At 37.0% G+C, this 26,851-nt stretch overlaps 1 pseudogene; it reads left to right on the forward strand.

Moving 5' to 3' along the window:
- Window positions 1–26,851, forward strand: part of LOC125094721 (clusterin-like) — a 175,747-nt pseudogene that overhangs the window by 62,268 nt on the left and 86,628 nt on the right.

Consider the following 26,851-nt stretch of genomic DNA (forward strand, 5'->3'; position numbering starts at 1 on the left):
GTGGGACTCTAGTGCCCTTAATAGAAAGCATCTAGTATCTCTAATAAGAACATCTGGTGTTAAAAATTTTGCATGGGGAAAAAGTTTGGGAAGTGTTTCTTAGTAGATCCCAGGCCCACCTACTGTAGGTTCAATGATAAATGAACCTCATTAGCTCAATCAGAACTACATTAGTCCAGTTAGAGGATCTGAAAAATTCTGCAGTAAGAAACCAGTTTAATGTATGGTTTACCAAACTTACTTGACCAAGAATTTTTTTTTGGCTGCAGAATATTTATTAACATCATGAAAGATACTTATTTTCTCCAGAATGCAGTTTGCAGAATGCTGCTTAACCACCATAATATTTGGAATTCCTTGAATTTTGCTCATGTCATTCTGATTGGAATAATTTATGTTAAAAAAGCCCCCATCCTTAAAAAGATATTCCAAGGGACTTACAGGAAGGAAGCCACAAAAGACAGGGAGTAGTTGTGGAACTAATTCTGTGATTTAGACCCATGTTTAAATGTTCTCCAAGGTCTGTAATCAGCTGTCTATTATAAAGTTGGAAATATAGTCTTTAAGTACAGTTCTGCATTCTTTTCCTATTTTGATTAATTGCAACCTCAGAATTTGGTGTCATTTACATTTTAGTCTTTGGGATAAAGATTTTTAGAATCAAGGAATTTGTACAGTCATCCTATGTGTGGAATGATGGAATGATAGTTGAAGCAAATTGTTTCCATGAAGTTAATAGCATTTGGTAAGTTCAAAAGTGTCACCTGTTGAGTTTCACAGGATTTATTCAAATGAGTGTCAGTTATTGAAAGAATGACATAAATGTTTGGGGATGAGTCATGCAGGCTTGCAGCCAGCCCCAAAGCATTTGTATATGAGGCAGAGCACTATTAATATATACCTCACCGTGTTTACCATCTGGCGTCTCCAGGAGCAGTGGACGGTCAATTGGTGCCATCAACTGAGGCCAGCTGGGATTCCCTTATTGGAGAGGGAGGCTGGATGAAGATTCTCCTGCTGCTGGTGGGGCTGCTGCTGCCCTGGGAAAGTGGATGGGTTTTGGGAGACAAGGCGGTCTCAGACACAGAACTCCAGGAAATGTCCACCCAGGGGAGTAAGTACATTAATAAGGAAATTAAAAATGGTCTCAAGGAGGTAAAACAGATAAAGCGCTAATAGAACAAATAAATGAAAGTGCGCCAGTCACTACTCAGCAACTCAGAAGAGGCCAAGAAGAAGAAAGAAGATGCCCTACATGATACCAAGGATTCTGAAATGAAGTTGTAGGCATCCTAGGGGTTGTGCGATGACACCATGGTGGCCCTCTGGGAGAAGTGTAAGCCCTGCCTGACACAGACCTTCATGAAGTTCTACACACATGTCTATAGAACCAGCTCCCACCTGGCTGGCTGTCAGCTCATGTGGTTCCTGAACTGGTTCTCTCATATACTTTTGGATTAATGGTGGCCTCATGGACTCCCTGCTGGAGAAAACTTGCAGCAGACCCATGCCCTGGACTCATGCAGGACAGCTTCAACCGGACATCTAGCATCATAGACAAGATTTTCCAGGACAGACTTTTCACCTGTGCACCACAGGACACTTCTGCTACTCACCCTTCAGCTCATTCTAGGAGAGGCCTCTCTTCTTCAATCCCAAGTCCTGCATTTTCCGGAGTAGAATATATTTCCCTGCATATTAATCCTTGAACTTCCACTACATGTTTCGGCCCCTCTTTGACATGACATACCAGGCTCAACAGGCCCTGGATGTCACCTTCATAGAATTCCCTACCACTTCCCAGTGGAATTCACAGAAGACAACCAAGACCATGCCATGTTCAAGGAGATCCATCACAACTCCACAGCTTGACTGAGGATGAAATACCAGTGTGACAAATGCCAGGAGATCTTGTCAGTGGACTGTTCGGCTGACAACCCTTCTCAAGTCCAGCTATGACAGGAGCTTAACAGTTCCCCCAGCTTGTGGAGAATTTCACCAAACTGTACCCAGAGCTTCTGCAGTCCTCCCAAGAAAAGGTCTACACATCCTCTCTGCTGAAGCAGCTGAATGAGCAATTTATCTGGGTGTCCCAGCTGGCTACTCTCACTCAAAGTTAAGAGCCGTTCTATCTCCAGGTCACTATGATGAGTTCCCAGACTTCTGACTCTAATGTTCCCTCTGGCCTCACTCACTAAGGTGATTTCAGAGCTCTTTGACTCTGACTTCATCACTGCGATGGTCCCAGAAGTCTCCAGGTATTGTAAGTTTATGGAGACTGTGGCAGAGAAAGCTCTTCAGGAATACTGCCAAAGAACTGGGAGAATGAGATGTAAGTATTACCTCTTCAAATATGAGGGAGTCTGAATTCAATTGTCCCCAAGATGAGCCATAGGCCCCTAGAGAGAGCTCTGCATGTCACCAATTGACCAGGCCTTGCCTTGAGGCCCTCCTGTCCCCTCACCAGCCTTTTCTCTCTCTGGACTCTTCACTGCAATGCCTGCCTTCACTAATCATGGGAAGAAATCCCCCTAACTCAATAAAACCACCAGTGTGAAAAAGAAAAAAAAAAAGAATGACATACATTTAAATATATAAAATAAAATGAGAATCTTTCTTGGTGAACAGAAATGACATTTATTGACATATGCTTGTGTGCTTATTTAGACAAATAGAGAATGGATGAACTATTTGATTTGATACTCCTTACTTTGTCAGTTTCTCTGAGGTGACATAAATTGTGACATTTATTCACTAATTTTTTCAACTTAGTGCTAAGAGGTAATTTTCATGGGTTTTTCCATGTTTCTGCACATCTTGTGAACAGAGTTAGTGATAGCCTTTTGTTCTGGATGATCTTTTCAAAGATGTCTGGGACTGAACAGAAGATAGAGATAATATCTCCCTCTGGAGCAGACCAGTATGATTATTTTCATTTTTGTCCTCTTGAGCAGCTTTGGACAGGTTTTCTTACAGTCCAATCTCTTATAAGATAAGGTTGCACTTTCTCAAGCTCAGGGTATCTCAGCTATGATGCAAACCCATTGGGTGAGCAGCACTTGCCTAGGCTGCTCTGTGTAACCTATGGAACTTGAGGGATAGGAGGAACCAACACAAACACAAATTTCAAGGTGTTGACTATGCCATGAGTAACACAGTCTTTTGTCTGCAACCCAAGAGTCATGTGTCTTTTGCCACTATCCAAAAAAACCTGTGGCAGACTAACTTGTCAGCTTGCAGAAGTTGGCAAAATCTCAGCTGTAACAATATTTTTGTTGTTGTTGTAACAATTTTTGATACTTGTAGGAAGCATCATCTTCAGGGATATGGGTTGGAAAGGTTTTTTCCCTGGATGTCATCAAGGCTTGACCTGAATCAGGATCCCTGGTATGGGTCATTACTGGGTGATCAGGGCGGGGTAGATTTGAATCTGGAGGGAAAAGCATTACTGGCCTGAGGCAAATATCAAGTGAACAGGGTTGATTAGTCTTATCTAAGAAAAGCCATCTAAGCTGTATTTGAAGTAGACCTGAATGAGTGAACAGACTAGGAAGTAGGCAGCCCTCAAGAGGTAGGATGGCTCATGTAAGCACATATCCCAGACAAAAGTGGTCAGAAGCTGGATGGCAAAAAGTAACCGCTTGATTCCTTTCTATCCTAGAGCATGACTTTTCATACCGAATGTGCTCTTTTTCCTCCTCCAAAAGTGATCCTTGTTTAAGACTTCGAGTTCTTAAATTGCTAGGTTCTTGGGCTATTCTAGTCCCAGATCTGGCAGACCCTAGTCATTGTCACTATTAGTGTTTAAAGAAAATGCTGTTCTTTGCCTGATCAGGAACATTGGCTGAACTGTGATATTTTCCTTTTTTAGGGTGTGCTGGTTCCTGGTGTCCAGTTGCCTAGGCTCTTCTCCAGGATAGGCTTCTGCTCTTGGGACAAGTAACCCTTAACTATTGGGGTGAAAGTGTGACACTTTGAGCCTTAAGAGATCACTTGGGACAAATAAAAACAACCAACCAACCAAACAAAACAAGTTAATAGTGGCTTCAATAGTAACAAGTTTCCAAACGATGTGTCATTCAGTTTTCTCAGTATAAACAGTTACAGTTCCCTCAGAAATTTGGAACTGTTGGTTGTGCTCTTTCTAAAGTGGAATATGGTTAAAATAACAGCAGTCAATCCAAGCTGGCAGGCCAAAGCAGTGGTGGCTAAGCCTCTTTGTACTCATAAATAGTCTTATAAAAATGGATATGCCATGAAATGCAGTGGCCACTGCGTGATCGTGTGAAAGTGTGTAAAGAAAATTCCCCAGATAGTTCAGACACTTAATTTTGGCACTAATTATTGTGCCCCTCTGAATAGTTTATCAGTTATTCTATCAGTGTTATTGACAGGATCAACAAAAATACAATATCATTATTATTATTATTATTATTTTGAGAGAGAGAGAGAGGAGAGGGGCAGAGGGAGAGAGAGAATCTTAAGTAGGCTCAATGCCCAGTGCAGAGCCTGGCATGGGGCTCCATCTCAAGACCCTGAGATCATAACCTAAAACTGAAATCAGGAGTCAGACACTTAGCTGACTTGAGTCATCCAAGCACCCCACAAATTTTCATTACTTTAAGGAGAACATTTAGGAGCAGTTCATCTTAGAAATGTATAATAGGTTGCCTTTCAGTTTGATTATTCTTAAATGCTTATACAATCTTATATATAAGCAGTGGGGAACATGCTTCTGGAAGTTGAATTTGGAATAAAAAAGGCAACATGAGTGAAAAAAAATCCCAAAGTATAGGCCTTGGTCTTGAAGCAGGACTGGCTATCATAAACCAAGTTTAAGAGAAACCCAGGAGAAGCAGGTAGGATGAGCAGGCATAAGGAATTCTAGACCCCATTGGATTTTAGGACAGCTAGTTAAGAGGGAAGATTAGAAGTACAGGAAAGCAAAAGAGATCTTTAGCTTGGTGGCAGAGAATGGGAAAAGCAAATACAGGTAGAAAGACTATTCAGGCTTATCTGTGGCTCAGGGCAAGTGGGACCACTATAAGCAAAACAAAGTACCAGAAAAGTGTCTGACCAGACTGCTTTAACAGGGCAAATTAGGGAGCTATAAAGAACCTGCAAACTATAACCCAGTCTGTTCTGTGCCTGGTGATAGCTGTGTTGTTAGGAGCACCTGGAGCAAGACTGGGGCAGTTTATGTCTCCCTCCTTTGGCTAGAGAACAACATTTCTCTGATGGGGAGGGTTCTCTCCAGGCTGGGTTGGTTAAGAGCCTCTCAGCCAAGTCTGGAATTAGTGTAAGCAAGAGTAGAGCTAAAGCTAAATGCAGTAATTCAGAGAGGAGATTTATATACACTATCAAACTGAGGGACAAGAAGGTATCAGAAGTTCTGGGAAGGAATTGGGGTAAGCATTCCTTTTTATTCAGTGTATATTATGTGCCAGGTTCTATGCTAGGCTTTGGGATTACAAAGCTGAGAAGACAACACCTCTGATAATTTAGAGTGCCATTGCTAAACTAGAGAAGCTGATTGCAATCAAGTGTATATAGATTAGTATATACACTTGGTATGAAGATTACTATAGGACTCTCCAGGAGTACACAAGGTGGGGGTGAAGGCAGAGATTATAAAAGATGGCCTCCTGGAGGAGGTGATCATCCAGTTATGTCAAGAAAGATGAGTAGAGGGGAGGAAAGTAAAGATGAAGATATTCTAAATTGAGGTTTGCGTAAATCCTGTGAATTGAGAGAAGGCATCATTCATTCTGTAACCTTCAAGGTTTTAGGGTAAATGAGGCCAGAGAACCATAAAGAGCATCACATATTCTCAACCACTCAGTTTTCGGTTTCTCAGAGCAGCTCCACTCATGGACAATAATAGCTGTCTTAATTACCTTTGTGCCCTCTCTTGGCACGCTATCTTGTGAGGGTTTCCTCACAATTCCTCACAGGCTCCAAGCTCTCTCTTCAAAGGCTAGAGAGTGTAGAGGGAGTAGAAATGGCCACTTTTTATTTCATATATACTCACATGCTGAGATGCCAGCTCTCTCCCTCTTTGACTTTGGAATGAGGTCACAAACTAGCATACCCAGGTAAACCCATGGTGACTTTTTGTGTGAATTCTCCCCTTAGCAGAGGGATATGGACCAACACATGTCAATAAATAGCAAACTCTGGGGCATGTGCTAATGACAGACAATTTTTGGGCCTTTCACCCTGAGGAGAATAGGTCTATTATATCCTTTAGGTCTTATAGTCCTTGGGCTGAATTCATATTTACCATCTTCCTTTCTGGTTTAAAGATGTTGCAGAAAATAAAAATGTCATGTTTGTTTAGTACTGCTTAGATATTATCTATGGTGGGGGATTGTTGCTATGAGTATTTGTTATGAATGCTCAAAAAGGCAGAGTGTGGGCTAAAGTGAAAGTACAAGAACACTGTATTAACCGCAAGATTCTGATGGTTCTGGTGCTAGAAGGCAAGTTACATGGCTTGTGTTGCCCACCTCATGGGGCTGTTTGTAAGATTAAATCACAAAAGGTATATGAAAAGGAGGTGTCCCTAGGATACTAAATAAACATAAGACGTTATTATTTGACTTGTTCCTTAACTAGCTTGCTAAAAAAAAGAGCATTTTTTCTTTTGAAGTGTATCTTTTAGCTAAGAATGAGTTACCATGGTATTAGAGATGCTTTAATGAAACATTGACAAATAAATGAAAAAAACAATAAAATGTGGTTGTTCGTGAGTTTAAAAAAACCTCCAATATAGTTAACATACAGTGTAAATGAGTTTCAGGTGTACAATATAGTGATTCCACACTTCTGTATAGTATGCAGTGCTCATCACAGCAAGTACATTCCTTAACCCCCATCACCTATTCCACCAATTCATCCACACACCTCCCCTCTCGTAACCATCCATTTGTTTCTATGGTTAAGAGTCTGTTTCTTGGTTTCTCTCTCTGTCTTTTCCTTTGCTTGTTTGTTTTGTTCCTTACATTCCACGTACCAGTGAAATCAATGGCCTTTGTGTTTCTCTGACTGATTTATTTCACCTACCGTAATACTCTAGCTCCATCCACATCGTTATAAATGGCAGGATTTCATTCTTTTTATGGCTGAGTAGTATTACCATTGTGTGTGTGTATGTGTGTGTATACACATACACACACATATATGTATGTATATCTCACATCACATGTGTGTACACATGCACACACATATATGTATTTATATCTCACATCTTCTTTATCTATCAGTTGATAGAGATGGCTCTTTCCATAATTTGGCTATTACTGATAATGTTGCTATAAACATCAGGGTGCATGTGCCCCATTGAATCAGTATTTTTGTATACTTTTGGTAAATACCTAGTAGTGCAATTGCTGGGTCATAGGGTAATTCTGTTTTTAACTTTTTGAGGAATCTCCATACCATTTCCATAGTGGCTGCACCAATTTTCATTCCCACCAACAGTGCATGTAGATTCCTTTTCCTCTACATCCTTGCCAACATCTGTTGTTTCCTGTGTTATTAATTTTAGCCATTCTGACTGGTGTGAAGTGATAGCATTGGTTTGCATTTCCCTGATGATGAGTGATATTGAGTATCTTTTCTTGTGTCTGTTGGCCATCTGGATGTCTTCTTTGGAGAAATGTCTGTTCATGTATTCTGCCCATTTTTGAATTGGATTGTTTTTTGGGTGTTGAGTTGTATCAGTTCTTTTTAGATTTTGGGTTCTAACCCTTTATTGGATATGTCATTTGCAAGTATCTTCTCCCATGCTGTAGGTTGCCTTTTAGTTTTGCTGATTGTTTCCTTACCTATGCAGAAGCTTTTTATTCTGATGTAGTCCCAATAGTTTATTTTTTTATTTTTTTTTTAAAGATTTTATTTATTTATTTGACAGAGAGAAATCACAAGTAAGCAGAGAGGCAGGCAGAGAGAGAGGAGGAAGCAGGCTCCCTGCTGAGCAGAAAGCCTGATGTGGGGCTCGAACCCAGGACCTGGGATCATGACCTGAGCCGAAGGCAGCAGCTTAACCCACTGAGCCACCCAGGCGCCCCAAGTCCCGATAGTTTAGTTTTGCTTTTATTTCCTTTAGCTCAGGAGACATATCTAGAAAAATGCTACTATGGCTGATGTCAGAGATATTACTGCCCATGTTCTCTTCAAGGATTTTTATGTTTCATGTCTCACATTTAGGTCTTTAATCCATTTTGAGTTTATTTTTGTGTATGGTATAGGAAAGTGGTGCAGTTTTATTCTTTTGTGTAGCTGTCTAGTTTTTCCAACATTTGTTGAAGAGACTTTTTTCCTATTGCATATTTTGCTTCCTGTGTTGAAGATTAATTGACCATATAATTGTGGATTTATTTCTGGGTTTTCTATTCTGTTTAATTGATCTATATGTCTATTTTTGTACCAGTACCATGCTGTTCTGATTACTACAGCTTTATAGTATAACTTGATGTCTGGGATTGTGATACCTCCAACTTTGCTTTTCTTTTTCAAAATAGCTTTGGTTATTTGGGGTCTTTGTGGTTCCTTGCAAATTGTAGAATTGTTTATTTTAGTTCTGTGGAAAATGCTTTTTTTTTAAAGATTTTATTTATTTATTTGACACAGAGAGAGAGATCACAAGTAGGTGGAGAGGCAGGCGGGTGGGTGGGCGGGGAGGGAAGCAGCCTCCCTGCTGAGCAGAGAGTCCGATGTGGGGCTTGATCCCAGGACCCCGAGTTCATGACCTGAGCCTAAGAGCAGAGGCTTAACCCACTGAGCCACCCAGGTGCCCCTGCTTTGGGTATTTTTTATAAGGATTGCATTAAATCTGTAGATTGCTTTGAGTAGTATAGGCATTTTAACAATATTTGTTTTTACAATCCAATGAGCATAGGATGTCTTTTCATTTCTTTGTATCATCTTCAATTTCTTTCCTTGATGTTTTATAGTTTTCAGGGTACAGGTCTTTCACCTCTTTCATTAGTTATATTCCTAGATATTTGATTATTTTTGGTGCAATTATAAATGGATTTGTTTTCTTAATTTGTCTTTCTGCTGCTTTATTATTAAGATAAAAAATGTAAAAGATTTCTGCACATTGATTTTGCATCCTGTGACAAAATTTGTATCCTGAATTCATTTATCAGTTCTAGTAGTTTTTTGGTGGAGTCTTTAGGGTTTTCTATATATAGTATCATGTCATCTGCAGATAGCAAGAGTTTTACTTCTTTCTCACTAATTTGGATCCCTTTTATTTCCTTTGTTGTCTGATTGCTACAGCTAGGACTTCCAGTACTATGTTGAATAAAAGTAGTGAAATTGGACTTCCTGGTCTTGTTCCTGACCTTAGGGGAAAAGCTCTCATTTTTTTGTCATTGTGTATGATGTTCACTGTGGGCTTTTCATATATGGCCTTTATTATGTGGAGGTATGATCCCACTAAACCTATTTTATTGGGGGATTTTTTAAAAAAATCATGAATGAATGTTGTACTTCATCAAATGCTTTTTATGTCTTTATTGAAAGGGTCATATGGTTTTTATCCACTCTTGTTGATGTGATGTATCATGTTAATTGATCTATGAATATTGGATTACCCTTGCTTCACAGAAATAAATCCCACTCGATCATGGTGAATGATCTTTTTTGATGTACTGTTGGATTCGGTTTGCTAGTATTTTGTTGAGGATTTTTGCATCTATGTTCATTAGAGTTATTGGCCTGTAGCTCTCTTTTTTGTGGTGTCTATCTGGTTTTAGTATTAGGGCGAGATTGGCCTCATAGAATGAATTTGGAAGTTTCCCCTTTTCTTCTATTTTTTGGAATAGTTTGGGAAGACTAGTCCTTCTTTAAATGTTTGGTAGAATTTGCTCATGAAACTGTTTGGTTCTGGACTTTTGTTTATTGGGAGGTTTTTGATAACTGAGTCAATTTCACTGCTGGTAAGTAGTCTGTTCAAACTTTCTATTTCTTTCTGCTTCAGTTTTGGTAGATTATACATTTCAAGGAATTTATCCATTTCTTCTAGCTCATCTAATTTGTTGGCATATAGTATTTCATAATGTTCTTTTACAATTGTTTGTATTTCTGTGGTATTGTTTGTTATTTCTCCTCTTTCATTTCTGATTTTGTTTGAGTCAACTCTTATTTTTGATGTCTGGCTAAAGGCTTATCAATTTTGTGGATCTTTTCAAAGAACCAGCTTTTGGTTTCATTGCTCTGTTATATTGTTTTCTTAGTTTCTATATCATTTACTTCTGCTCTTTATTATTTCCTTCCTTCTACTGGTTTTGGGTTTTGTTCTCTGTTCTTTTTCTATCTCCTTTAAGTGTAAGATTACTTTATTTGAGATTTTTCTTGTTCCTTGAGGTAGGCCTGTATTTATTATAAATTTTTCTCCTAGAATTGCATTTACTGCATCCCAAACATTTTGGACCATTGTATTTTAATATTTATTCAAATTCCTATACTTTTTGATTTTTTCCTTTGATTTCTTGGTAAAGCCAGTCATTATTTAGTAGCATGTTATTTAACCTTTGTGTATTTGTGGTCTTTCCAGGCTTTTTTTTTTTGGTGGGAGATTTCTAGTTTCATATTATTTTGGTCAGAAAAGATTCATGGTATGACTGCAATCTTTTTGAATTTGTTGAAATTTGTTTTGTGGCCTAATATGTGATCTATTCTAGAGAATGTTCCATGTGCACTTGAAAAGAATGTGTATTTTGCTGTTTTAGGATGGAATGTTCTTTTTTTTTTTTAAAGATTTTATTTATTTATTTGACAGAGATCACAAGTAGGCAGAGAGGCAGGCAGAGAGAGAGAGACAGAGGAGGAAGCAGGCTCTCCACCGAGCAGAGAGCCCAATGTGGGGCTCAATCCCAGGACCCTGGGATCATGACCCGAGCTGAAGGCAGAGGCTTTAACCCACTGAGCTACCCAGGTGCCCCAGGATGGAATGTTCTGATGAATATATCTGTTAGATCCATCTAGTCCAATGTGTCCTTCAAAGCTATTGTTTCCTTAGTTGGTTTTCTGTTTAGATGATCTGTCCAAAGATGTAAGTGGAATGTTAAAGTCCCCTACTATTATTGTATGACTACCGGTTAGTTCCTTTATGTTTGTTATTAACTATTTTATGTGTTTGGGTATTCCCTTGTTAGGTGCATAAATATATACAATTGTTTTTATCTTCTTGTTGGATTGTCCCTTGTATTATTATAATACAGTGTCCTTTGTCTCTTTTTCCAGTCTTTGTTTTAAAGTCTATGTTATCCAGTGTAAGTATTGCTACTCAGGCTTGACACCAATTTGCATGATACTGTTTCTCCATCCCCTTACTTTGAATCTGCAGGTGTCTCTAGGTCTGAAATGAGTCTCCTGTAGGTAGCATATAGGTGGGTCTTGCTTTTTTATCTACTCTACAACTGTTTTTTTTAAATAGTTTCTTAGAGCATTGAATAATATGTAGGGCTTTTTATCTGTATTTTGGGCTCTCCCTGCAAACTGACAGATATTTGATTCCATAATTCAATGTATTTTGATGAAGGAGCACTGAAATATGCAGCACTTTTTTGAAAAATAATTGCTTTATTAAAAAAGAGCTTTAGCTTTGACAGAGAGAAAGGTATTGGTAATTTCCAAAGATGCATTAAAAAATGGGTAAAGGGGGGCACCTGGGTGGCTCAGTGGGTTAAAGCCTCTGCCTTCAGCTCAGGTCATAATCCCAGGATCCTGGGATCCAGCCCTACATCGGGCTCTCTGCTCAGCAGGGAGCCTGCTTCCTCCTCTCTCTCTCTCTGCCTGCCTCTCTGCCTACTTGTGATCTCTGTCTGTCAAATAAATAAATAAAATCTTTTAAAAAAACGGGTAAAGAATTCAGACAGGAGGCAGTAGGAGTGAACACACTGCCTGTTCTAAAAGTTTAGATGTGCAAGGGATATGAGAGGTCAGGAAATATATGGAGGTGGGGAAAATTTTGTTCTCAACCAAGGGTGATGCTTGATGTAAAAGTATTGCAAAAAGAGTACAAATCTTCACAATCATCACTATCAGGGATTAAGTATCTGCCCCAAGCTCCTCCTATCAGTCGTCTGCCCTGCTTGCCAGACTATGAAAACTTCCAGAGGGAATTTTTGTGGGTTTTGTGGACAGGAGGAGTATTTTTCCCTGACAGCCCCCCCATAAGGCAGCGGACACTGACTTGCACCTTGCAAACCTCTTAAAAACAAATGTCTAGAGCAGAGCCCCCCTTTTTTTCTGATTTTCTCAACTAGAGAAGGAGTCATGTTAATAACTGCAGAGGCAACCTGCTTCTATAGGAACGTGGGTGCAGGACAGACTGAGGTTCTTTTGTCCCTCCTTGTTCAAGGAAATACATGGCTTACACTCAATAGGGAGCATTGACTTCAGAGTTATCAAAAGTATTATTTCTAATATTTCTACAAGTGGAAGACTATTCAAAATGAACTTATTAATTTCAATGAAGAAGTAGTTTCCTGCATTTTATGTAACAAAACTGCATAAATGGACCAGTATCACACTAGTGTTTAAAAAGAAAGCAAAAAAAAAAAAAAAAAAAGTTAAAGCCCTTGAATATTTAGTATGGCTGGGAATTATATCATATTGATAATATGTTAATCCAATGTTTTCAATGAAGTCTTTCTAATTAGTGCTCACAGATAACTTAATTCTATTCATGGGGGAATAAATTTGAATACCTTTATAATATACACCCACACTCAGAAGTTTTTTTAAATGAAAATTTGTAAGTACATTATGAAAATTCTTTTTCAGTGCATTAGTTATTAAATTCTAGAGCCAAAATACTAAAATCATTGTTTTCTAAAAACAGTATTTAGTTTAATGAATAAAGTATAGTAGTCCTGTCAATAGTGGGAGATTATAGTTAATGAAAGGCTGTTTAATAATTTTGAACATGCAAGTAATGAGTTTTAACTTTGTATTTTATTGTATTATGAAAAGAGGTCAGAAACCTTTTGAAGATAGTGCCTATGTAATTTCATACTGGGCAAATCTTGTTTTGAGGCTAGTGTGGTAGTGCATATTATGCTGAACAGATATTTCTTTTCTTTTTTTTTTTTAAATACGATTCTTTTTTTTTTTTTAAAGATTTTATTTATTTATTTGACAGACAGAGATCACAAGTAGGCAGAGAGGCAGGCAGAGAGAGAGGAGGAAGCAGGCTCCCTGCTGAGCAGAGAGCCTGATGCGGGGCTCGATCCCAGGACCCTGGGATCATGACCTGAGCTGAAGGCAGAGGCTTTAACCCACTGAGCCACCCAGGTGCCCCTGAACAGATATTTCTTGCAGAATGGGTGTGGTGAGGTGAATATCTGCAGAGTAACTGGTTTTTGCTGTTGGCTCAGAGACCTGTGTCTGCCTGTGTCTGAAGTGTTGAGTCTGAATTGTTGGGTGTTCTTTTCTATGGCAGAGTGGTTCTATAGAGGCTAATCTGATCTTAGCTTGTATGTAAAATGGACCGCCCCACCCCCCCCACAAACCCTGGGTGATTAGGACACACATAGGATTTCAAATATATGCTAAGGTGGGGCTAGGACTGACTGGTTTATCAAGCACATTGACAGATGGGGAGATCCTTTCAATACCTGTAGAACCAGAAACTGGACCTTATGGATTTTCTTTTTCTTAAAAAAAAGTTAAGTAAACTTAAAAAAATTGAAGTAGAACATACATATTGAAAAGTTCAAAAATTAAGTGTATGTTCATTTAATTATCATTAAATTGTAGCCCCTTGTTTCCCTAGTATAGCATTTAAGGCTCAAAATTTCACTCTGAGCAGTTTTAATTGCATCTCACAGATTTTGATATGTTGTATTTTGTTACAATTCAGTTCAAAATTTTATGGGTTATTTAGAGGCAAACTGCTTTTTATCAAACATTTGGGCCTTTTCTAGGTGTTTTTTTAATTATTGATTTTCAGCCTCATTTCATAAGATTAATGATTTAAGTGCTTTGAAATTTGTTGAGACTTGATTTATGGTCCAATGCTTGGTTAATTTTGGCAAATGGTTTATGTGCACTTGGAAAAAATCTGTATGCTATTGTATTGTATATAGCAGTTAAATGAGGCTCATTAATCATGTTCATAAAATCTTCCAACTCTGATTATTTTTTTCTTGCTTTTTCTTTCTTTTACTGAGAGAGATGCATTCAAATCTTCAAATCTAATTGTAATGCATCTATTTTTTCTGCCAATTTTTGCTTCTTTTGAGACTGTGTTATTAGAGGCACACACACATTTATAACAGTTAAGTCAGTCTGGTAGATTGACCCTTTTACCTTTATAAAACATTTGCTCCCTCTAGTACTGGTTCTTTTTTTCCCTGATATTAGTTAGCTCTAGCAAATTTTGTTTTGTTTTGTTTTTGTGTTGTATACATTTTCCCAACTTTTGTTTTTAACATGTGTCATTATGTTTAAGAGGTGTCTCTTGTAAGAAATATATAGCTGAGTTTTATTTTTTAATCCAATCTGATGATCTTTTCAATTGAAGAATTTCATCCAAATTGCTGATAATTTTGGTTTTAAATCTATCATTTTATTATTTGTTTCCTATTTGTCCCTCTGTTTTTTCTTTCTCTTTCTTGCCTCTTTTGAACTGATGAAATATTTTATCAATCTATTTTCTCCTCTATAAATTGTCGATTATGTGTAATATTCTGTTTCTGTCAATATGACAGCATGCATTCTTGACTTAGTAGAGTTTACAAAACTTAGTACTTTTATCACTGCCTAAAAATGTCAGGACTTTCACTCCATATAATACACTTCTGCCTTTTTCCCTCTCTTTCCATATATATGTACATTTTATGTCCCTCTTGGAATATTATTATTGTTTTCTGCCATTACAATTATTTATAGTTTCTTTCTGTTGCTTTTCATTTTGTCTTGCATTTCTGTGTTTCTGCCTGGGATTGTTTTTCTCATGTTCAACAAGATGTGTTTAATATTCCTTTTAATACTGGGCTGCTAATGATGTCTTCTCTCACTTTTCGTTTGCTTTAAAGTGCATTTCTTCTTCACGTTCTTAAAAAACTGTTTTACCAAGGTAGAATTTATATACCAGAAAAGTCACCTTCTTCTTTTACTTTTTTTTCCTGTCTCTTTCACTTAAAAAAACTGGAGTAAATCACAATATAAAATTTACCACATAAACAATTTTCAAGTGTATAGTTCAGTAGTGTTAAGTATATTCACATTATCACACAATAAATCTCTAGAACTTTTTTTCATCTTGCAAAACTTCTTCACTTTTAGGGGGGTATAGGAATATAGCTTGACAATTATTTTCTTTCAAAATGTAGTCAGTATTATTGTTATTTACTTGAAGGAAATGGTTTTTGTTTCTTTGACATGGATGATAATTCTATTTTTTGGTTATCTGTGAATCCATTTCTGTTGTCCACTTTGTTGTTGTTGTTTTGGCTTTTAGTTGGTAATTTGATCTTATCTTCTGAGATGCCTAGTAACTGTTGAATGCTGGATAAACGCATAAAAAAATTTAGACATTTGGATGATTTTATACTCCTTCCAGAGAGGATTTACTTTTCCCTTAGTAGGCTGTTTATCTAAGGGTAGATTTCCTCGATTTAATCAACCATTAAGACGATTTGTGGTGAAATTTCAGTCCATGTAATGTTCATTGTATTTTTGTTTGTCTCAATCCTGGGATATAGCCTTTCTGGGGTTTAATGCAAAGCTGAGGTGTTTACCTTGATGGTTATTGAGCAACAGTTTTTATCTTTTCATCCCTGTGAACTTGCTGAATGCTCTGAGCTTGAAAGCTAATGCTCTGGTTGGCCGCTAAGCCCTACGGTGCTTAAGTATTGGCAAGTTTCTCAAGGAGCAAATTTAGGAGAATGTTGAGCTTCTCATCTATAAACTTTCCTTTATATGCTTCTCTTCCCCTGCTGTGATGTTGGTTCTTTTAAGTGTTGGCTGTATACATTGCTTTGTAGTGCCTTCAAATAGCTGATTTTTTTAAAAATAAGATTTTGTCCAGCTTCTTGGTGGAAGTATCAGTCTGATATATAGCTGGAAATGGATGTCCTCTGGAATTTCTTCAGATCAGGGTGAAGCTAAAATATGCAGATTCTCTTAGCTAGATATTTAGGTCTGACTAGAACTTGTATGTGGCTGTTCATCTCTCTGGGTTGTGCCATTACCAAGTTTTATCTCAGTGGGGAAATGGGCTAAGAATATTAATTAATATTTCACAGGAATAATATAAATGTGGCAAGGAAATCTATAAACAAATGTTCAATCTCAATTAGTATTAAGAAAATGGAAATTGAAACAAGGAGATGATTTTCCTCCATCAGATTAAAAAATTAATTTTCTTAATATTTGTGGGAATGTAAATCAACCAAATCTACATTAGCAATAATAATAACTGACATTTATTGAGCACTTCCTGTATGTGTCATGAGCTATTTAATAAGAAGGAAAAAATACTCTACTAACTAAAGAAACACTCTGTTTTTCCTACTCATTACATTCACACAGAACACTCTGTGACCAGGCATTTGGGTTTTTTTGCATACCAATCAATTCTCTGATACCAGTTGGGTGTTGTATAATTCAGTTCTACCTAGGGTAGGTACAGTTTAAACTACTTGGAGTTAGTGTCAGATCCCACAAATTAAGGACCCAGTCCCACAATACCTCCCCTACTTCAGATATCAATAGCAAATCCCAGGATGTTAACTTCTACTCCCCCCTCCCCTTTTTTTTTTGTAATTTCATTTTATTTATTTATTTTTTCAGTGTTCCAAGATTCATTGTTTATGCACCACACCCAGTGCTCCATGCAATACATGCCCTCCTTAATACCCACCACCAGGCTCACCCAATCCCTCACCCCCGTCCCTTCTAAAACCCTCGGTTTATTTTTCAGAGTCCACAGTCTTTTTTGGTTTGTCTCCCCCTCTGATTTCCCCCAACTCACTTCTCTCCATCTCGCAATGTCCTCCGTTTTATTCCTTATGCTCCACAAGTAAGTGAAACCATATGATAATTGACTCTCTCTGCTTGACTTATTTCATTCAACATAATCTCCTCCAATCCCATCCATGTTGATACAAAAGTTGGGTATTCATCCTTTCTGATGGAGGCATAATACTCCATTGTATATATGGACCATATCTTCTTTATCTATTCATCTGTTGGGAGCATCTTGGCTTTTTCCACAGTTTGGCGACTGTGGCCATTGCTGCTATGAATATTGGGGTACAAATGGCCCTTCTTTTAACTACATCTATATCTTTGGGGTAAATACCCAGTAGTGCAATTGCAGGGTTATAGGGTAGCTCTATCTTTAATTTCTTAAGGAATTTCCACAGTGTTTTCCAAAGTGACTGCACCAACTTGCATTCCTACCAACAGTGTAAGAGCGTTCCCCCTTCTCCACATCCTCTCCAACAATTGTCATTTACTGTCTCGTTGAATTTTCTACTCCCTTTTAAAAAATATATATATTATTTATTTATTTATATTTTTTATTGTGTTATGTTAGTTACCATACAATACATCATTTGTTTTTGAAGTAGTGTTCCATGATTCATTGTTTGCTTATAATACCCAGTGCTCCATGCAATCCATGCCCTCCTTAGAACCCATCACCAGCCTTACCCATTCCCCCATGCCCTGTCTTCTAAAACCTTTAGTTTGTTTCTTGGAGTCTGTAGTCTCTCATGGTTTGTCTCCCACTTCGATTTCTCTCCTTCATTTTTCCCTTCCTTCTCTTAATGTCCTCCATGCTATTCCTTATGTTCCACAAATAAGTGAAACCATAAGTTAATTGACTTTCTCTGTTTGACTTATTTCACTTAGGATAATCTTCTCCAGTCCCATCCATGTTGATGCAAAAGTTGGGTATTCATCCTTCTGATGGCTAAGTAATATTCCACTGTGTTTATAGGCCATATCTTTTTTATCCATTGATCTGTTGAAGGGCATCTTGGCTCTTTCCACATTTTGGCTATTGTGGACACTGCTGCTATGAACACTGGGGTGCATATGGCTCTTCTTTCACTACATCTGTATCTTTGGGGTAAATCCCCAGTAGTGCAATTGCTGGGTCATAGGTAATTCTATTTTTACTTTTTGAGGAACTTCCACAGTGTTTTCCAAAGTGGCTGCACCAATTTGCATTCCCACCAACAGTGTAGGCATAACCTCTACTTCTGACTGACCAGATAAAAATAGAAATTTCCCATGACCTCCTCTTGGGTTCAGTAATTTGCTAGTCTGACCAACAGAACTTGGGGAAACACTTACTTCACTTACTTACATTTACCAGTTTATTGTAAAGTGGTAATAAAGGATACAGATTAATAACCAGATGAAGAGGTACAAGGGTGGGTCTGGAAAGGTCCTAGGTACAAGATCCTCTTCTCCCTTGGAGTTGGGGTGTGCCAGTCTCATGGCATGGGATATGTTCACCAATCCAGAAGCTCTCCAAACTGTGTACTTCAGGGATTTTTATGGAGGCTTCACCATGGAGGGACAATTGATTCTTAATTCATATTCCAGTGCCTCTCCCCTCTCAGAGAATGGGTGGTGAGAGGGGAGTGGAACTGAAAGTTACAAGCTTTTCTTCATGTCTTGATCTTTGCAGTGACCAACCTCCATTCAGGAGTCCACCAAGAATCACCTCATTAGAACAAAAGATGCTTCTGTTACCTAGGACATCCTGAAGGATTTAAGAGTTCTGGGTCAAACACTCCTACCTCAGAAAATTACAAGGATTTTAGGAGCTCTGTGTCAGGAAAAAGGGTTAAGGACCAAATATTAGCAGGAATCAGGAAAAGTTCACAGCTCTTCTAAATAGGGTACATGTATTATTTATTCTTACAATGTATGAAATGAATAAAATTATCATGAATCCTATTAGTAGAAGGAAAACCTGACACAAAAAGAATTAAACAGATGTCCATATTCACTCAGATCGTCAGTGACAGCTCTGACATTAAGACCCAGAGAATCTGTCTGGAGTGTTCCATACCCTTCTACACTAATTTAGACTGCCTCTCAATTCTAATTCTAAAACTTCTTCCTATAGACATTGCCACACAAAGGTACAAAGAAGCATGCACAAAGAAGTTCCCTGTGTATTTGCTAATAGTTAAAAACTGGGAGTAGACTAAATATTCATCCATATGGAATTGTAAAAATAGTCTCCATGCAAAATATCCAAACAATGGAATATTCTGCATCAGTTACTAAGAAAGATAGGTGTCAATTTACCAACATGGAAAAATGTCCAAGATATTGTTTTAATAAAGGAAATGTAAAAGGGTGTATCTGTGATAAAATTAAATATCTCTATATAGGTGTATGTGTGAATAGAAATATTCATGTTGATATACACACCAAGTTAATAGTGATTTCCTCCTGTGGGTAGTGGTGAGGGAGGAGTTTTGCATTTTTGACTTATACATGTCTTGTATTACTTGTATTTTATATACTGAATACATATTAATTTTGTATTATCTATAACATTTTTCTGTTAAGAAGATTTTAAACATACACAAAAGCAGAAAATGCAATAGTGAAACTCCACTTATGTACATCTAGAACAGTCAACAATTATTAGAGTTTTACTTTGTTGACTTCATTTTCCCACATCCATTTTTTTCTTTGCTAAAATGCCTTACAGCAGGGGCGCCTGGGTGGCTCAGTGGGTTAAGCCGCTGCCTTCGGCTCAGGTCATGATCCCAGGTCCTGGGTTCGAGCCCCACATGGGGCTTTCTGCTCGGCAGGGAGCCTACTTCCTCCTCTCTCTCTGCCTGCCTCTCTGCTTACTTGTGATTTCTCTCTGTCAAATAAATAAATAAAATCTTTAAAAAAAAAATAAAATGCCTTACAGCAAATCTCAGACATCACATCCTTTCATTCCTAACTAACTCAGTATGTGTCAATAGAATCATAGAAATTTTATTACATAATCACAGTGCCATTATCATACCTCACAAATTGACAATAACTCCTTGGTATCATGTAACACCCAGTGTGTAATGAAATTGCCACAATTGTCTCAAAAATGTCTCTTTACAGTTGGTTTGTTTAGAACAGGATTCAAACTAGGTTCTTACATTGTATTTAATTGTTAGATTTTTTTTTGCCTATTTTAACCTAAAATAGTCCCCTCACTTATTTTTTTTATTCACTGACTTGTAATTTAGCAATTATTAGAAGAATTCAAACATGTATTCTCATAGCTACTTATATGGCAACCCGTGTCACACGTTAAATCTTACGGAAGTAAGACACATATGTATTTCTTCCCTCCATTATCCATCAATAATCAGTATTTATTGAAGGTCAAAGGTGGTTTGAAAAGACATTTCTCCTTTTCTCCCTCCCTTTTCACGCCTTTCTTCTCTCCTTTCTTCCTTGCTTTCTCCCTCCCTTCTTTCCATCCTTCCTTTCTCCCTCCCTCCCTTTCTTCCTCCCTCACTTTCTTTCTTCTTCTTTCCTTCCTTCCTTTCTTTCTTCCTTCCAACCTTCCCTTCTCTCTCTCTTTCTTCTCTTGCTACAGTCAGGAGTTATTGGTGTGGAAACCTAGAAATCAACTGTTTTTTTTCCCTAAAAATTATAGTAAATTTTAAATACCTTAGCTCTGAAAAACTCAGAAACTTAAAGAACTTTCAAAGAAGGGCAAGTCGACATAATTACAATCTCAGATGGAATATTCAGGACAGTTTAAAAGTATTCAGTGTATGATAAATAAAGCTTTGCATCATTGTGTACAGCATTTGAGAGAGAATGCCAAGATGGCACAGAATTATTCTCTCTGATCCAATGAGACCTAATTAGCACTAATGGGGGGAAAACAGCAAAGGAGATCAGAAGTGCAATATTATATCAGGGAAAATATCCTAATGGACAGATTGATCAGTTAATGGAAAAATCCCAAGAGAAACAATGTTAAGGCCATTGAAATATGTAATTAAGAGGACAGAGAACACTGGAGGAGAAATAAGTGTGCTGTTTGTAATTCTCCAAGCAACCCTGCATAGATTAATTCCTGTTTAGAACATTTTGTCTTTATTTTGGAAAAAGATGAAAGCTAGCATTGTTGTATTCTTAGTGAAAACGTATCTAGAAAGAGAACAGAATGCATATAACTATGTTTTGTTTTCATTCCTCTTGCTGATTTTCGAGTGTGCATTCTAGAAATTCCCAAAGGAGGCTCTCATTTCAGTCTTACTCACTCACTTCAATATCATAAAATTTGCTTAATTACAATATTTAATGATACCACAGCATTACTGTGCTTGCTGTGATGGATGCTGACCAAGGAGGAGAGAAGTGAGACACACACTTTGGAAGCTTCGCATCACAAGTGTGATAATCAAATTGCTAGCCCAACTAATCTATCTTCAAAACAATAGGTTATTTTGTATTACAAAACTCAGAATATAATTTTTCTATTGTATGTTCTTTTAAAATTATTTTGTGGAGAATTTGAAATTATAGAATGACCTAAAATATCTCAAGAATTTCACCAAAGCCCTTTGAATTAAGTGTGGGCATATTAAACAGAGTTACCATGTATTTGTTGAATCAAATTTTTTTTTACTTCTAATGAAAGAGACCAATGTAGGACTAAATGGTGATTTTAGCTCTCATTTAGCAATATACTGGAATATAAGTCACTGAAATTTACTGTATCTAGCTTATCTATTATTTGCTCTGTGTTGTGGCTAAGAACATTTAGATATGGCCAGAGTATTTAGAATTTAAAGCAAATTTCAGGAGCAGGGGTAAGTGCAAAAGAATATAATGGTTTGTTGATAGGAATAAGGGTTATTGTGAAAGTTTTCAAACTGGTTATAAGGAAGTGACTATCTAATTACACTCATTATAATTGCACTACACCCATTAGATGTATTTGTTTATTTAAACTTGCTGACCATAAACTAGGACATGTCTATGTTAATGACAAGAAACGATCAGACAGGCAGTTAATCTTGATCCTAGAACTTGAAGAAAAGAAAAAAAAGAAAAAAGCCTGGAAATAGAATTTGAAGTCTATCACTAAGGTAAAGAATCAACCTGAAAACATTCTACAGATGTCAAAGGAAAGTCTATATGGAAACAGCAGTCTTCATATTTGGCAAAAATAAATTTAAATGAAAGGTAATTGAGCCTAGTGAATAGATAATTTGCTACATGGTGTTATATTTTCCCTCTTTCTTTGTACGAGCTATACACGGTCACGGTGATGATGATCTCTTTTGTGTCAGAGTATCGGATTCACAGGGTGTTCACAAATCGAAACCATAATCCAGTAATCTTTATTCTTCCACAGGCATAAAGCCATATTCCCTATAAAGTCATAGCAATTATTTCTGTAATTATATGGTTGCATCTTATTCTTTAGCAATATGTCTACTATATTCATGACACGATGGCATTGCTTGTTCATATCAAGATAATACTAAACTATAAATCTTCTTAAGGCAGAGACATTAATCACTCTTATATGTCTAGTGTACATGGTAAACATGGCAAAAAGTACAGTGAAACACCTCTAATATAGATGAGTTAAAAGTGTTCATATCCTATTTTTAAGGCAATGGATTTATCCCCACTGACTGGCTAGAATGCTAGGTACCTAATGACTGGTTAATATCTTCAAAAGTTGAGGTTACTAACACAGCTCACTGAAATGCACTGTGTTCTATGTGTTTAAGTTAAAACTTCAGGGAGGCTGGACTCTTACTCCAGGATTCCTATATATAGTCCTTCTCGAATTGATTGAAGGCTTTCAAGGTAAGGGGTGGTAATTTAGGATTTCACTGCTTCAAGAACAGTAGTAATTTAACATTTTTCTGTTTCACTAATGTGCAAAGTAAGACTATTAGTGATAAAGTATTTTAATTCCAAATCTCCATTTGTTTCAGGCTTTGCAGACTTTTTAGAAGTTAGGAAGTTGTTATGAATGTTAGTAATTTTTTTAATAGATTTATTTATTTATTTGAGAGAAAGTGAGAGAGATTGAGAGCAGATCAGAAGGAGAAACAGACTCCTTGCTAAGCAGAGAGCCTGATGTGGGACTCCATTGCAGGACTCCAGGATCATGATCTGAACCGAAGGCAGTTGCTTAACCAACTGAGCCACTCAGGCACCCTGAATGTTAGTAATTCTTAATATTGATGCCAGGTTGGAAACCTCAGGTGATATTTCCCATTCTACAGGCTGTGGAAAGTATGTTTTATATTTTGTTTTGTTTTTCATAGCATTATGGAAGTATAATTGACATACAATAAGCTGCATATATTTAAAGTATAAAATGACATCTTAACTTATTTATTTACATGTGAAACTATCACCATAATCATGATAGTGAGCACATCCATTATACCCAAAAGTTTTTTTGTAATCCCTCATTTCTCTCTGTCTTCCCTAACCGATGTCTCCAAGAAATCTTTGATCTATTTTCTGTCACTATAGATTAGTTTTTATGTTTTAAATGTAATATAAAAGGAATTGTGTAGTGCTTACTCTTTTTTGTCTATCTTCTTTCACTTAGCATAATTATCTTGGATTCATCTATGTTACTCTGTGTATCAATCAATAGCTCATTCATTTTTATGCTGAGTAATATTCCATTATATGTATATGCTACAATTTGTTTATCCATTTACCTATTAATGGACTTGGGTTATTTACATATTTCTATATATTGGGTTATTTATAATCACTTGGGTTATTTCAAGTTTAGGTCATTATAATAAAGCCACTGTGAACATTCCTATATAAATCTTTGTATGGACATGTACTTTCATTTCTGTAGGCAAAGATATAGGTATAAATGATGAGACCATATATTAGGTCTATACTTAACTTTTCAAAATCTGACAACTCTTTTCCAAGGTAATTCTATTATTTTAAAATCCCATTAGCATTGAGAAAGAGATGTAAGTGCTCCATGATCTTGCCAATATTTGGTATAGTTAGTCTTTTTTTTTAAAGTTTTTTCATCACTTAAAAATTTTGAAAAATTGTTTGTTTCAGGTTTTTAATTTAAATTCCAGTTAGTTAACATATAGTGTAATATTAGTTTCAGGAGAATTTAATGATTCATCACTTACATACATGCTCATCACAATAAGCCCCCTCCTTAATTAATACCCCTCACCCATTTAACCCATCCCCTGTCTGCCTCCCTCCATCGTCCCTCAGTTTATTCTCTATAGTTAAGAGTCTGTTTTATGGTTTGCCTCTCTCTTCCCCCACCCTATGTCCACCTGTTTAATTTCTTAAATAAATTAAATGTGAGTGAAATCATATGGTATTTGTTTTTCTCTGACTGACTTATTTTGTTCTAACTCCATCCACATCCTTGCAATATTTGAGCATATTTGACACACAATGTTACATTAGTGGTATAGTCAGCCTTCTTAATTTTAGCCATCCTAATAGCTGTGTAGTGGTATCTCATTGTGGTTTTAATTTGCACTTCTCTAATGACTAAATGTTGAGCATTTTTTCATGTATCTCCTTTAGTGAAGTATCAGCTCAAATATTCTGATCAATTTAAGATGATTATATTTGTTTTTTACTATTGAATTTTGAGACCTTAAAAAATGCACTCTTCATGTTTTCTCCAAGTATGAGGCTTTTTTTCCTTAGCTATGTCTAATATCAGAAGTTAAAAAAATTGACAAAGCCAATTTATTATTTTTCTTTTATTAATTGTATTTTTGGTGGTGTAGCTAAGAAATCTTTGCCTAAGCCAAGGAACCAAGTATTTTCTCCTATGCTTTTGTCTAGATGTTTTATAGCTGAAGATTTTACATTTAGGTCTTTGGTGCATTTAAAAATAATTTGTTTCAAAAAACAGGGGTGCATATATGCCTTCAAATTAGTGTTTTTTGTCTTCTTTGAGTAAAAATCCAGTAGTGGCATTACTGAATCATATGGTAATTCTATTTTTAACTTTTTGAAGAGCCTCCATACTGTCTTCCACAGTGACTGCACCAGTCTGCATTCCCACCAGCAGTGCATGAGGGTTCCTTTTTCTCCATTTCCTCACCAACACTTGTTGTTTCTTGAGTTTTTAAATTTTAGCCCTTCTGACAAGAGTGAAGAGATATCTTACCATGTTTATTGCAGCAATATTTACAATAGCCAAACTATGGAAGCAGCCTGAGTGTCTATCAAGAAATGAATGAAAAACATGAATAACGAAGATATATACAATGGAATATTATCCGGCCATAAAAATGTTGCCATTTGCAACAACATGGAAGGATCTAGGGAGTATAATGCTAAGTGAAATAAGCCAGTCAGAGAAAGTCACAAACCATATGATTTCACTCATATGTGGAATTTAAGAAATAAAACAGCAAACAAAGGGGGAAAAAAGGAGAAAACCCCCCAAACAGATTCTTTTTTATTTTTTGATTAACATATAATGTATTATTAGCCCCAGGGGTACAGGTCTGTGAATCTCCAGGTTTACGCACTTCACAGCACTCACCATAGCACATACCTTCCCCAGTGTCCATAACCCCAACACCCTCTCCCTACTCCCCTCCCCCCAGCCACCCTCACTTTGTTTTGTGACATTAAGAGTCTCTTATGGTTTGTCTCCCTCCTGATCCCATCTTGTTTCATTTATTCTTTTCCTAACCCCCAACCCCCCCCACGTTGCATCTCCACTTCCTCATATCAGGGAGATCATAAATTAATTGTTTTTCTCTGATTGACTTATTTCGCTCAGCATAATACCCTCTAGTTCCATCCATGTCGTCACAAATGGCAAGATTTCATTTCTTTTGATGGCTGCACAGTATTCCATTGTATAGATATACCACCTCTTCTTTATCTATTCATCTGTTGATGGACATCTAGGTTCTTTCCATAGTTTGGCTATTGTGGACATTGCTGCCATAAACATTCAGGTGCACGTGCCCCTTCGGATCACTACATTTGTATCTTTAGGGTAAATACCCAGTAGTGTGATTGCTGGGTCATAGGATAGCTCTATTTTCAACTTTTTGAGGAACCTCCATGCCGTTTTCCAGAGTGACTGCACCAGCTTGCATTCCCACCAACGGTGTAGGAGGGTTCCCCTTTCTCCGCATCCTCACTAACATCTGTTATTTCCTGACTTGTTAATTTTAGCCATTCTGACTGGCGTTAAGTGGTATCTCATTGTGGTTTTGATTTGTATTTCCCTGATGCCCAGTGATGTGGAGCACTTTTTCATGTGTCTGTTGGCCATCTGGATGTCTTCTTTGCAGAAATGTCTGTTCATGTCCTCTGCCCATTCTTGATTGGATTATTTGTTCTTTGGGTGTTGAGTTTGATAAGTTCTTTATAGATTTTGGATACTAGCTCTTTATCTGATATGTTGTTTGCGAATATCTTCTCCCATTCTGTCAGTTGTCTTTTGGTTTTGTTAACCGTTTCCTTTACTGTACAAAAGCTTCTGATCTTGATGAAGTCCCAATAGTTCATTCAAAAAACAGATTCTTAATTATAGAGAACAGATGGTTAGCAGAGGGGAGATGGATGGGGAGATGGGTGAAAGAACTGAAGGGGATTAAGAGTATACTTATCCTGATTCACACTGAGTAAATATAAGGAACTATTGAATCACTGTATTGTACACCTGAAACTAACATAACACTGTTTGTACACTAAGCCAGAATTTTTAAAAAAAATGTTAAATAATTTGTATATATGGTATGAGATATGTATCGAATTTTAATTTTTTAATGTATTGACCCAATTATTCTAGCACCGTTTATTGAAATGACTGTCCTTTCTTATTGGATTGCCT

The sequence above is a fragment of the Lutra lutra genome, chromosome 3, assembly GCF_902655055.1.
Source record: "Lutra lutra chromosome 3, mLutLut1.2, whole genome shotgun sequence".
Classification (NCBI taxonomy): domain Eukaryota; kingdom Metazoa; phylum Chordata; class Mammalia; order Carnivora; family Mustelidae; genus Lutra; species Lutra lutra.